Genomic DNA, 15,297 nt, shown 5'->3' with positions numbered 1-15,297 from the left:
ACAATCACTCTGAGTGCCTTGAAGCCCTTCTCAAATCGATAAAGCCTTTCCAAGAACTTTGAAACCTGTGTTAGAGCAAGTACACAGAAGTTAGCGAAATGTAAAACACTAAGCCTGATTTGGGGAAAAAAGATAGTTATGCAGTTCAAAATACAAACATCTGCTAGTCAACTTGATACAAAATTAATCTGATTCTGTATTCCTACATGCTTTAGGGAACTCTTATATTCTTTTTAACTGGGAACATCCATATTAACCTTGAATAACACTGCATGCTCTGATCTCTCAAAGGTAGGTAGGGCTTCTAAAGATGTGAGAAGACTGATTAGAATAACAAAATACACTTAAGCATCAGTTTCCACCCTTGTGGGCTTTACAGTAAAACAACTGGCGGAAAGAAGTTACACATCTTAAGCTGCAGGCATCAAAATTAATTATTTTACACCAAAGCATGCCTCAAAAGGGACCACTGTAATTAGGATAATAAGCATTAGTGCACATGTGAATTTTATGTTTTTTAAAGTTTATAAATCCCTTTTGTACATAATTGCTTTGTTATTGTTGTTTGAATAAAAACCAAACAAGAAATTTAAAATCTTATTAAAATATATGCAGTTAAACACAGACTAAAGTGTATATAATCCTCCCACAATTTCAGGGTTCATGGACAATAACTAACATTCTAAGTCTTTAAGTATATTAATTGCATGGATTTTAAGTGCCATTAACATTCATTCAATATTGTTATTCCAGAAAGCTTCCAGCTAGGATTAAGACCTTTTGGAAACAAAATTTAATTTGCAGGGAAGATAATCATAACATTTTAATCTATCTCAATGTATTAAAAATGAAAGGAAAAAATCAGTTAATATTATTTTAAACACTGGAGACCTGGCCCATGGCTTAGAGAAATGGAAACCAATCCCTCCATTGATAGCAGACCGTAGAGCAGGCTATAAGGGAACTGGGGCCCCAGTTGGGGTAGTTCATGATGTACTACACATTTACTGCTGCAGGGAAGGTGTGAGCTAATGCACCTTTTCATACTCACCACCTCGTCTGAGGCCCCTAAAAGAGGGAGCAGATGCTGAGGTGGAAGCAGACGGTGCATTGATTGCTTTTTTTTTGAGATTAGCATTAAAGTGTGTAATGTATAACATTTAACCCCCACCCTCAGAAAACACCCTCTGCTCCTGCACCTTTCCATCAGCCACTGCCACACTGCACAATGAGAGAAAAGAAGGATTTTGCCTTAAGCCAACAGAACATTTATAATCATTTGACTTTGTAGCAACAGCATAGATTAATCTTGCTCCCATTTTTTAATGTGGTAGTTGTTTGCTTTTGAAAGTGCTAGGAGGCAACATTAGGTCGCTGGTGCCAGATACCATATTTATAATTAAATCTCAGAGTCAATTTATAAAACAATTTTATAACATATAAAAACTGTTGCTGGTAAGAGGAAAATTTTTGAAGGACAGTTCTGCATAAAGTCACTATGAAATTCATGGTACTTCTCTGAGATTTAGGTTTGTTAACCCCAGACTCCAAGCAATTTTTTCTAATTAATTGCTGCTTTCCTCTTTAATTTTCTCCAAAATTTTGGTGTCACAATATGTGCAGTTTCCTCCTTCAGATTATATCATAACATCACAATTAGCTTTAAAACAGCTATCATTTTCCACTCAGAACTTGCTACGATTTAGAAGTGAACAAAACATTTTTTTCCTACTTTCAGATCTGTTATAGAGCCTAATTAACATCTGTAAAGTAGTTCAATATCTTAGACGCACACAAAGTAAGAGTAGGAAAAAAAATATTATCACTGCTGAATTTCTTCAGGAAGAATTGGGGGGAGGGGGGAAGTCTTCTACCAATTTCCACTATTCCCTTTTAATAGAAACATTATAAGGCATAAAATTTGACAAAATTAATCACTGTTTTGTTGCTAAGAACTGTGACATGTATTGATTGAAACATACTCTTTAGAGAGGGGACGCACATGCTGCAAGCACTGCCTGAAAGAAGAAAGGAAAATTCCACTGAGAATTTAATCTGCCACTTACCATTGCTGAAATAACAGCTGATAACACAGATCACATTAACTAATCACACTGTTAACATCTCTTTCCACATTAGTTTACACAATTTCTATCTGTGAGCCATTGCTGTATCCATCTCCGTTTACGTTACAGATACACCCTTCAGGACACAAGGATTTATGTGATCCAAAGCTAAAGGAAACCTTTTTGTTAATGCCAGTGGACTTTGGGTAAAACCTCTGAGCCCCAGACACTGGGGGACAATATTCTGCCTTGAGCCAGCAGCCACCATGTGCTCATCTACAAAAACAAAAAGGGAAAACTCATAGAGGTAAAGTTTCAGAACTAGTATTATAATCATGTCATCTGGGGATGCAAAGCCAACCTTGACAAGTTTAAATGCAGCAGAACTAGAGAATTTTAATTAACTAACAGAAGTTTTAACCTTTTTTCTTTCTGTGAAGACCTTCAGAAGACACATTTTATTTCAAATGTACATGATGGGAAAGAGGGAGAGAAAGAAAACAAAACATGGGTGATTATATGACACATCGTAAATGCTTTGGGTAAATATCTGCTGACCAAATCCTGACTTGTCTAGGACTTTCCAGTAATTATTGTAGAGCAGACTTGCTTAGAAACTAAATTTAATGCATTAACTTTGGTCTGCTTTAGAATCTGTAGCCTACATAAGGGATCCGCACAATATGAAGACTAGCTGAATATTGCAATCCATGCTCTTGTGCCTACCTGCATGTGGATGACTGCCATTACCAGAAAAAGAAAAGCAATTTCATAAGTGGGTGAGAGGCTTAAGAACAGGAAGAGGCAACTCCTGCAGCTGTCAAAATTGTTGGTGAATTTTAGGAAGCAGAATAGGACAGCAGTTGAAGGAATAGTGACAGCACTATGGCAGCAATGCTTATATTTCATTCCAAAGAGGTAGCAACCAACTTCAGCACACACGGAATACATTAGTCATTATAACTTGATACAGCTCCTAAATTTGGAGTATGAACCTACATACACTGGCCACAGCTTCTCTTCTAAACTCTAAATACATACCAGAGGTAGTATTGCTGTAGGGAAGAAAAATGCTGTGTAAAAAGCATTTTGCAACACAAAATCATCGGTACAGCAAATCCCCAAGCATTACAAAGGAATACGAGCAGTTTGTGTAAAAGAGTATACAATCCAGCTTCCTCTGATAGCAGGGTCTGGACTTGATAGCAAGTAGTACTTCCTACATTCCAAGACATCAGTTACCTGGTTATCACTACACAGGTAGAGTGTGAGCTGTCAACAGAAAATGCATTTTTCTACCACCTACTTACTGCATTCTCAGGACTCCTTACAAGTTCCAAGTTCCTTTCCCTAACATCTCCATCTTTCAAATGCATATCAATTTGCTATCTAGCCTAGAAAATTGGTGTTTTGCCACTCCTTCTTGGGCTACCGTTTGGAAACACAACTGCAATTTATGTACTTAAACACTGGTTACGTTTTTAGTTTCCAGGCATATAATGGTTCTAAGGCAATTACTTCTTAAAAACACCACATTAGTGACTGCAACACATTTAATTCATTTCCACATTTCTTACCTGGATTATCACACCCATTTTTGCTCCAAGTGCTTGTGCACCATCTGAATGCTTTTCTTGTTTTGATTGTATTTAAAGAAAGAGTTTCCTTACATTTCTGCAGGTCTTTGTGACCGTATGCTTCACACTATGAACAATATCAAACCTTTTTTGAAGTCAGATACATGTTTACAGTTGCTCCAGCCACTGACATTTTATTTATTTATTTATTTATTCCCCCAACTCTGGAATTGTCATTTTATATGCTTCCTTCTTATAAAGCCTGTTTCTTTTTACTTGCTTGACCTCAAAGCCATTGCTTCTGTCTATCACTAGTTTGCAGCTGTAGCTCCTCACCATCCAGCTGGCATTCAGCCCATTCAAGCCCCTCATGAGTTGGAGAATTTAACCCTGAAGAGGTCATTACGTTTTCCTGCAGCTGACAACAGTTACTGTTCATATTTCACTATCAGAATAGGCCCTGCTCTTGTTTCCCTTTCCATCTATTTTCTCCTAAAGCGACACATGTGGGTGCACCTTGGTGAGCTTACCACAACTTAGCCCCCTCTCCCATCTTTTCATGGCTACATCAGCTACTTCCTCGGAGTCCTATAATTTCCATTCCTTCTTCCACAAAATAACATGAACCAATTTGCTCTGCTACGTTTTAAGCATTCAGAACACACTGTTCTATCACTTTCAAAAAAAAAGCTGTCTCATCCAGCCATTCCACCAGCTGGGACTCTGTGTAGTGGGACAGAACTCACCATACCTTATGTATGTTCCAGTTCCTCCTAACTAATGACAGAATCTGAGCATTCATCTCCCCCAGATGAGAGTTTTAGCAGTTGGATTCAAACATCATAGAATTCCTACCCATGACTCTTAGAAACTGTGAGCTTTTGTTTGTCTTCTTATATATAGTCATGGGGTTGGAAGAGTGAGCCTGCCCTCTCCAGGTGTATGATGTTGACTCTCTCTAGGTACCGTCTTCCAAACCCTTCCTGTAAACATTTATGCATTTCAAACATTTTGTTCCCCTGTTGCCATCTCTGTGTCTTCTCCTTGTATTTGAGCAGACCTGGTTTATTCCTCTGGATTTGTAAGCAATTTTTCAGCTTGTGAAAAGCTTCAAACACAATCTGCCATGTGGATTGTCTTCTGGATGTGATAATTGAAAGCCGTTCTTTGTTCACACTTACCCCGTATGGTTAATGTGTAGCTCTAGCATAATGGATCCAGAATCCAAATAGTTGCCAGCAATCTGGTAAGCTGAGGCACATTTAAAAAAAACAATACTACAAGAACCTCCCACATTCTCCATAAAGAAGTGTGTAAAATGGACAAAACCAAACAAGTGGGTGAGCTCCAGTCAGCAACTACAGGCATCCCAGAAGCAACACAGAACAGCATGAGACATATCAGGTAGTGGTTCACACCTTTTTTCCATAGAGTCTTGCCATAAGAAAAAGGAACATGGAGTGTTCATATAACCTTTACATTTAAAGACATGAGAATTACACACTGACTTAATGTGGGTGTCTGAACAGGCAGATACTCTTTCTAGAAATGTTTTGGGTTTTTGATGAGTTCTTTTTCCATTTCTATTTTATTCTTGACCACTTTCACCACTTTTTTTTAATGAAATAACATTTTAAATAAAATCCTGTTGCTATTTGTTTCTGCCAATTTTGTTCTACTAAATTCAGTTTTGCCTGCAGCAGAATTTCAATTCTGACTTATGACTTTCACTAGTAAAGCCAATTAAATCTCATGATATCACTTTCATTTAACCTAAACAGAATTAAGAGCTTTCCTCAAAGCAGATTGTTTCGAGCCATATTTTAGGTGATAGAGGAATGTAAAAACAACAACAACAACAAAATCCACAAAAAATAACAACAAAACCAAACAAAAAAACCCCAACAAAATAAAAACTAAGTTACAGATCAGGAAAAATTCAATATTATTGAAATGCATTTGCAAGCACTGGCCAAGAAAGGCTCAAAATGAATCTTGGAGAGCCTAGGGATGGAATATTGTAAGCGTTGGTGAGATTTCAGCATAGTAAAATATAAAATGGCCAAGGAAAGAAAAAATAGTAGTAATTTCTGATTTGCAGGGACTTCTAATCAGAGCTCTCTGTTCTGTCTCTATGAGTAAAAAGGTGTCTTAAATTCTTACCAAGAGTTCCTATTGTCAACATCCTACTACACTTAGCTGAACTACTCCTTTTTTTTTGTTTTTATACTATGAGTTTCCCCACTCCCAACGAGCTATAGACACATACCACTAAAAACAGGAGGAACTATACTAAACAGGACTTTAGTCCTCTTATTTTGCTCATGTTATGCCTGTGATCTGTCTATAGCAGAGAGACCATATCTCCAAGAAGGCATGTCGCCACTCATCTGAAGCAACCCAAGCCATTCTCTTTTTATTTACCCTGATTTAATACATCTGGGGGGCAATCCAAAGACACCTGACACTGGTATTTAGGTACCAATTTTCAACTTGATCAACCTTATATTAGGCTTTGGGATTAATCTACTCTTTTTTCACAGCAACAATACAGAAAGAACTGATGAGCACTTATGTTAGTCACAGACCTGAATGCTGGGGTCCTATAAGAATGAAATAAAAGAATACCAAGGGTTTTTTTAATTGAGAATGCATAGAAGCAGGCAAAATATCTGCTTGTGAATTGATGTTCTTCCTGCTCTTTCATTTCCTGATTATTGCAGGCTTTTCTACAATGCTAATGTTCTTTTGAAATAGCTCTTAAAAATAAACAAACCAGGATTGGTTTGTTTGGGGTTATCCTTTTATTTTCTTCAGAGCACACAAGCAGGAGTGAGCCCAAATCAATGTGCTCAGGCAGACAAATCCTGCAAGACCTCGCTCAGTGAAGAAAGAGTCAGGGGTGCTAAGGTAGCAAAACCACGAGGAAGAAAAAGCAAACACACACAGTTAAGAGGAGACAAAAAGGCAACAAAAGAGATGGGACGTGATCACTGCTAAAACATGGTATAGCCTTTACAGCTGGTTGCAGAAGGTTTCCTATCAAGATGCCTATGGATGAAAGTTTGTTTCATCCCTGTTTCAGCCACAGCATAAAGAACACAGGAGCAATGTGGCAAGTTACTTTTCCCAGTTATGAAAATCTCTCCCTGGGTGCTATCAGTAGTCTGGTATAGAGAGGCAGACTCACACCCTAAATTGCAACACAACTGACGTAGTCTGGCCCAAGATTTTCGTAGTCTGAAAACCATTTACACATATTATTCCATAAGGCAACAAATTTTCCTCCTCCCATCTCTGTGACTTTTTTAAATTTGGGATTCTCATAAGTGTCAAAGCTTGCAGCGAATGTGAGACCTGCCAGATGCGTCAGATAGCTCTTGTCCTGCCAGCTTCTCCACTCACAATTCTGGAGAGTTCACTACAACTGTAACTTCTGGGTAAGTAAAAGATTAGCTTCCTAGTACCAGGTTCTTCCACTTCACTCCAAATTAGAACTAGCTTTTTGCTTGAACAGGCCTATAGAAATAAATAGGCAAACTAGAAAACAAAACACAGTTCCTGCGAGAGAAAGAATGATATGTTTTGGCTCTAAAAAAATCGGAACAAAGTAAACGTTCTGATTTCACGTTGCTCAGATACAAGGCAAATTACCAAGAATGTTGCTGATTCTGTGAATTGATAAATAGTTATTATATCACATAGCTACACTTTCCTGTATGAATTGCCTTTTTTGGCTTAATGTAATTAAAGTAGAACATTGTTTCCAGTCAACTTGCCCTAATGTTGAAGTAAATCTCTTGTGGTTATAAGCCTATGCTCAAAGCTAAAAACCCAAATACTGCAAAAGGAGTAATAGTTCTTGAAAAACATGCAGAATCTTGATGTCTATAAATAGTTTAGCGAAATATGTACAAAAACATATACCTGGCACGTTTTAAAAGTGGTTTATAGGGTAATATCAATTCATTAAAATTTGTAAGTGCTTATGTTTTAGAGTTACATGCTACAACAGGGAGGTAGTAAGCACGTCTTAAACCAATTGCTCACAGCACTCCACATTTCTTCTGTGGTACAACACCGTTCCAGCTGGGCTGTGTCAGGTCTTCAGAAAACAGGTATCCAAATCCTTGCAAAATTGGCCAAGAAAACATGCTCTAGGCTGAATATAAACTGGCAATGGCAGAAACACATTCTGCTTCCCAGACTCTCCTGAAAACTTACCGTAATGATTAAATGTTTTCATAAATACAGCCTCACTCCCTGATTACCTGTAGGAAGTGCATACATTTCATCCAGTACATTCCTTAAAGGATTTCTATGTTTTTGTGCTAGCAGGTCAATTTTAGCAACACTTCAACATGTTGACATCCCGCATTAGATGATTTCAACATCTAATGATTGCTGACTGCGGAACACAGAGTGACCCTGACCATTTAGGTATGTTTCAGAGGAAAAAATTAAATATATCAGGCATTATGACCAGAATCCTCTTTCCAAGCCTAGTAGTCCAAGCTCCTGCTATAAGGGGCAACCACATCAAAACCACAGATCTGTACTTCAGAGAAAAAGATTTTGAATGACAATTATAACACACAGTGTACTTTTTTTACATATGCTTGTGTAAGTGTACAGAGAATATAAGTAAGTATATACAGATATGTTTACATGTGTATACATTTTTATGTTTCTTTGTAGGTATACTAAGAGAGGCTTTAGGAAACTGTCATTCACCTTCTGTAAATCATATTTTCTAAAGATCAAAGCATTCTAAATGCTGCTATTCTTTGGCGTTAAACACTTAATATAAACCTATTCAATAAAAACACTTTAAAGAAGAAAGCCTGATAACTGTGATGTGATCCTCTGGTGGTTTGTTGTTCTCATCCCTGTACTTACATAGTTCACTGTTAATAAGCTAAGCCAGTGCATTGCAGTAAACCAAACATCACAGTAAACAAGCTCAAGTCATCTAAATTATGAACTAACTAACATGTTCCTACCGTTCATTAAGGTTGCCTAGGAACTAGTTTTACTTCTTTTTGAAAAACAGCCAATGTCTGAATAAACAACCCAGCCCCCAAAACGTGCAATGCAAAGAGATAACGCCTGAAAGCTATGAAACCCCAGTGTCAAGGGCACACCCTGGCCTGGCCAGGCTGGCTGAGAGCACTGAGATAATGACTTACTAATAGGGATGACAGTGTGCTCTGGCCAAGATTAAAATAAAGCAAGCAGCCACCTAAATTAGACTTTTAAATCATATGTAATCATACAGAGATATGTCACGATTCTTTGGACCATTAACAATCAAAATTAGCATGTATAACTAGGTCTTACAGTCATTCATTAACCATGAAAGAAAATGGCTCCAAGGGGCTAGTTAGCCCCACTAATTAGCCGCATCCCCTCACCCTCTGCCCCAGCAGTGCTCCCACTCATGCCACAATGTTTTTCTGAGCCCTCCATCCTCTGTGGAGCACATAGTGGAGGGGCAGAGAGACAAAGTGGAGCAGAAGTGTCTTTTCCCCTGGTCACAGCCCAGCAATGCAGAGATCCTGCAGATCAGAGAGGGGAGCTCCTGCTACATGGGCAGGTAGAGGAGCTGGAGGATCCTGCCACCCTGTTCCCCCAGGTGCTCTTCCAGCTCCACCATGGAGGGACTTCAAAATGCATGCTGAATGTGTAAATCTGAGAATTTCTGGTGGATTTTATACTTTGAAATTTGGACCACATCCAAAGCCCTGGCTCTAATGTAAACACTCCAAACTGGTGGAGTGTTTGCAAATTGAAAGTTGGTCTAAATTTAGAGATTTTGGAAAAATAAATTTGTAAACACCAGTACAACATACTGAGAAGTTGGCTTTTGTATTACAAAAGTTAATGCAGCAAGGATGCTTGTCAAGGTATTCACAGGAGTCAGGAAAGTATAAAGGACCTTCAAAAAAGATGATGTTAATCCAAGGTGATTTTTCAAAGTTCATATTTTTATGCTACAGTCATATGCTATTTAAACAAATCAAATATTTCACATGCACTGAAACACTAAAAGAGAAATTCTCATTAGTGACCTTGTGCACCAACGGAGTTACTTTGATCAGGTAAGATGTTTCAATGAAGCAATTATGTATTCCTAAAGGTTAAAATATTCTTTAGTTTTCATACTGTCCTAAATAACACAGCATACTATTATGTCTTACATTTACCATTACCAAGATTTTATACTATCACCTTTCAAATCCATCCAGTCATTCTAGGGCAGTCTTTTCCAAACGTTTCTCTTCACAAGACAGGCGAACTATTTGCTTCAGTTCAGGACAAACACACATTTTGAAACGTGGAGAATTCCTGCAAAATGGTAGCTCCCATTTCCGAGCCTTTCACACAGGTTCACATTGGGTATTGATTGCCTCCATTTTCACTCTACCAGGACATTATGCTTAGTCCATATACAGGCGTAAGTAGTGACGCAAGGCAATGAAAAGTCAAGCTTTTTGGTTTTGTAGCTCAGACACACCTTTTCAGTAGCACACTGGGTACTTTGATTAGAACTGGAATGAAGTGACAGATTTGTGAGGAAAGGTTACTTCTACAGTAGATCAGGTACCACTCCATACTTGGAAACTTACACCTATTTTTAACATTATCAAGCCAACGAGTTTTGGAATTTAGCTGCTTTTTATCTTGCTTTATAAAATGTTTGCCATTATTTATAATAACTTGATTAGAAAGTGCTGATTCTCAGACCATAGTGGTTTGCAGATAGCACTGCTCTGTGGCCAAGACAGCAGGGGGTTTGAATTTTCACTCTGCCACAAGCTTCCTGAGAATCTCCAGCAAGTTACTGAGTGATTAAGTGGCCTAATTCCCCCATGAGATGATGACAGTAATACTTCTGCATTCTCCACAGGAATTGGGCAGGGTTAGGTTGATGACCAATATGTGCCTGGAAAAACTGGGTGTCCAACCACAACTACAATAATTGTTATCCTCACTCTTAACTGCTCTGATGAGGAGGGGGGAAATGGTGGTTTTGTGTAGAGAAGCAAAAGAAACTGCTCAGTACCTCTGTGTTAAAAATACCATCTTTTACTCTCATGTTGGTTATGTTTCTTTTTCAGAAACAGCAAAACCCACTTTTAACTAGCCAATAGTGTTTTTTCCAAACAGTCTGCACTGAGAGGAAAATCTATCTTTTTATGCTTCTGTTTAGCTTGAAGAATGTGGTAAATAATGTTCAGAGGGTCTTATAGCTGTAATTCTTGGCAAATTTACAGAATTCCAGAAATAAAAACTGACTTCTAAGTCTTTCCACTTACCTAGGTTGGAGAAGAGTTTTTAACGTAATAATTATCGCTGATAACACTGCACAGTGTCCATTAAATTGTAATCACAATGATTAGGTTCAGCAATAAGTAGAGGCTAGCTCAATCACCAATTTTTGTTTCTTCTCTTGTTCCAAAGTATAAATGTGGTTTTATGAATACATACTGTATTTAAGTTTACCACAATGGTAAGTCTTGTTTGTTGTTTTGAGAAAAGACATTTTAAAAATTACTAATTGCTCATTAGTCCCAAGCCATTTTTCAGAGATGATTAAGCAATGCAAACAACATCTTGCTTTGCCATAACCACAGCCTTTTCCAGTAACCGATAATTTTATGATCAGTTAAAAATTAAATGGGATAGTTCTTATGACCTACAAGAGCCTTAGTCATTAACTTGTCAAGAGAAGGTGTCCACACCATCCTGTTCTACTGCAAAATAAAAGAACCACATATACAGTAATCACAAGTTTTACAACTTCAATTTCTCTATTTTAGTATTTAATTTGCTCCTTTCAAATTTTAACACAGTTTTACCCTGAACATAAGTTTTACATAAAGTTTGCTTCAGATGAGATGAATTTATTCAAAGGAAGAGTAAATGAAGGGCTGCAATGTGTTCCCCCACCAACAGTTCTCAATTCAATTTGCACGTAGCATCACATATTGAGAAGAAATCACACAGCTCTCCAAACATACTTTGCCACCATCATCACTGCTTCCAGCTCTAAGGAATGTAAACATAATTCCTTTTACAGAAATACTTTCTTGGCTCATATTCTGCCTTTGTATCACTTGGAACATAAATGATGCCACTAGCATGGCATTGTGTGGAGATCAGAGCTGAATCTGGAACAGACTCAACAGTCAGTGATAGAAATGGGAGCCAAGCTTCACAGACTTCTGGATCATGATCACACACTGCCTTGTGCTGAATTTTGTAAAAATATTCTTTTGAATGGCATGATCTGTGTAATACTTTATTTAAGAGCATATATCATCTTAGAAAACATGTTTAAGATATAACATTTTGCTGGCAGTTCCCAGAAGGAACGTGGCCACAATCACGCAGAATGGATTAACATCCACAGGCCAGATTTAAATGGCAAAACCAAGCTAAATGATATATGTGCCTGTGCTGAAACACTGTTAAAAAGAAAAGCCTATAACTCTGAGGGGAAACAGCTGATTTCCAAAAGTGTAGCAACATGTTTCATAAATAAAGGACCCCAAATACCTGCCTCCTCACAAATATCTGCCCCCTCCTTTTACTCCAGCCTGATGCTTATTAGAAGTACTCAAAAGATTACTCTTCTTGGCTCTCCCTGCCCCAGTCAGGCAAAAGGCAGCATGAGCAGAACAAAAGGTTCCTTATCAAAACTGCTCTTCATCCATTTAAACAAACACCATATTTTTGACATGAGCAAGACAGGCAAATGAAGGCAAAGAAAAAGGATATGCAGGAAGGAAACACATTTTAACTGCAATTAAAAAAACCCTAATTCCTGTCTGCTTCAATGTTAAACTAGACAGTAAGTCCAGCAAACCAGAGTCTACTTTACATCCAGTTTGGACATATATTTTGCCCATATGGGAAGACAGATATCTGCTTTTTGGAACTGCCAGTCCTGCAGCAGCTCCTGTGACCATGTAGGTGAAGTAGCACATGAGCAGCAAATCCAGCCTCCCTGCATTTTGTCTCCACATCCCACACACTTGGTCTGGGCTCACACCTGAAGGCAAGAGTGCACCGCACTGATTGCAGCTCCACCAACTGAAAGCAAAGCCAGGGAAACGAGGAAAGAGTGTAGTAAATGTTCATTGAATGATACTGTATTTCAAGATTGCTGTCTAGGATTTTTCAAGCAAAGGAATGTAATGTCATGAACCCCTAGGAAAGTCTGCAAAAGAAGAGGAAATAACTCCCAAATTATTCTTCTTTCCAGTTATTTCTCAAAGAGATGACTTGGTTCCCTGACCCCGTGGACATCAGAGCAGCGTGAGCACAGTTTAGGGACCCCAGCCCAGCCCCTGGGTGCTGCCTTGTCAGCACTTGGGATCATCTGGCTCAGGTCTTGTTTCCCAGCTTGCTATTGCTGGGGAGATCCCAGCCTCAAAAAGAGGCTGGTCTTTGTCATTCACTTTCCAGGACAGTGAGAAAATGACATGCCTCTGTCACCTCTGCTTCCTACAGATCCTCTCACTCCCCTGGGATCCCCAATAATGTCTATAGGGAAACATGAAGTTTGCACTGAGGCAGCTGGCCTCCTTCTGTTGCCGAAAGTGCTCTGGGAGAAGCGTTGAGGTTCTGCATTGATCTGGTGACCTGACAGTTTCATCAAGCATGGATTTACTCTAGCAATAAAGAATAGTCTAAGTCTCCATTCCTCCTCTGCCCATAGAATCTTCTAATACTACTTCCCCATTCGTACCAGCAGCTTCCCATGCTGGGCTGGATGCATTGCACTCACTACGTACCCACGGGCCCAGAACCATCTCACTGCAATCCAGACCCAGAAGGCAGCCAGCCCGCTCTTGCCAGGCACCTGCACAGCAACCCCTACGCTCCAAGCCCATTAGACATGTTATATCTGCCACTGAATTCACCACTCTAAACCCCAAAGCAGTTGCTGTTGTAGTTAGACTAATGATCTAGTAAAACCCAATCTAGATATAAAAATAAGTCCATAACTGCCATATTTTATAAACTTCAGAAAATGAGCATGTCACACACTTCTCTTTCAGTTCAGCTTCCTAAATTCACAGTAGAAGTCAAACAAAAAACCTACTACTTATATATTAAAATAAAACCAGTGAAACTTTAAAGTGCTGAGAAAATTCTGAGATTTAAAACATCAGCTTGCTTAGAGTCTTTGCATTTTGCAGCCTATCCTTTTGCTTCTGCTATAATTATTATAAGGGATACAATTAAAGAATACAAGCTGAGGAAGACTAGAAGTTAAAGCATATAGCTTCCTGGAAAGAGATTAACTATCTTAATTATTCAAGGACCTCATCAGAAAAAAATAATAATGTAAATTTCCATAGCTCTGAAGAGGCAGACCTCGTGGATATTAGCAACACTGCTGCTCAGAAGTCTGCGAATGACCTCCCTCGCTTGTCCCAAAAGATGTTTCTCTCCTTCCCACGCTCTTCTCTTGTGTTCACAAATATATATGATTCTTAGCAGAATCTCCAAGCCTTAGCAAAACCTTGTGGTCTCCAATAGTTTCACATAGAGAGTGGATAACAACAGTAATATACATTCCTCTTCCTACAAGATGACCTACTAACAGTATTCCTACAGCTGAACAAGTTTGAGATCAAGAGGAGGGCAGTGAGAATTATGTTTACCCTTTTTCAAAATTTTCTTTCCATAACATTTCCCAGTAACTTTGAGTTGTAGAACACATGAAAGAAGGGAACACACTCTGAAAACGCAGCTTATTGGCAAAAGAGGATGAAAAATTCTAAATAATAGATACTTTGACTAGAGATCAATTCTTGGTGCCTGTTCTCAAGAAAGGCTTAGATATGTGAACAGGATATGACTGAAATACTCATTATGGCAGGAGAGTCTTTTGACAAGAAAAAAAAAACAACATAAGTTGTTTTTTTTATCTTCATACTCAAATCAGCTTGCTACCAGGACACGCACGGGTTTCCAGTACAAGCAAACACCTACCTCAGAATTATACATTTTCTTCTAAGCAAATGCACAGCATTCTATGTGCAAAAGTCCAATCTATTTCCTGAGAGAAGCAACAGTGGGAAAATGCATCAGGAATACATACAAAAGAATACAATGGATAGAAGCTGCATGCCACAAATCTCACAGTCTGGGGTGCTTTCCTCAAGGCTGACTCTTAACACCCAAATACATGGGGATCTATGTATGGAACATCAGCTTTCAACAAAGAAAATCATTTTCTACTTCTCATTCTTGCAGAAAAAATATATCTTGGAAATGTGAAAAAACACAACCAAAAGGTTCAGATGTGAATCATTCCAAACATATTACTTCATAAAAATCAGAAGGTTTTAAAAGCAATGTGGTTTTGAAGTCCCAATAAAGATTTGTTTTAAACAATTTATCCTCTATATAGTACTAGCGATTTTAATAAGCATTGCTATTAGAAGAGCTATCTGTTTGATTTGATAGCAATCAAATTGCCCAGTCCAGTCACCTTCTTAATGACAGCTGTTTGCTCTAACACAAGCAGTAGAATGAAATCTGCTCCGTTAAGCCCTTTCTGCATTATAGACACCTTAATCAATTCTGGTGGAAAGAAGACTCTTTATTTACAGCAGTGCAATGAAAACAGAATT

The sequence above is a fragment of the Calidris pugnax genome, unplaced genomic scaffold (assembly GCF_001431845.1).
Source record: "Calidris pugnax isolate Ruff unplaced genomic scaffold, ASM143184v1 scaffold111, whole genome shotgun sequence".
NCBI classification, from domain to species: domain Eukaryota; kingdom Metazoa; phylum Chordata; class Aves; order Charadriiformes; family Scolopacidae; genus Calidris; species Calidris pugnax.
The sequence above is the reverse complement of the archived record's forward strand: the minus strand, read 5'-3'. Positions refer to the sequence as shown.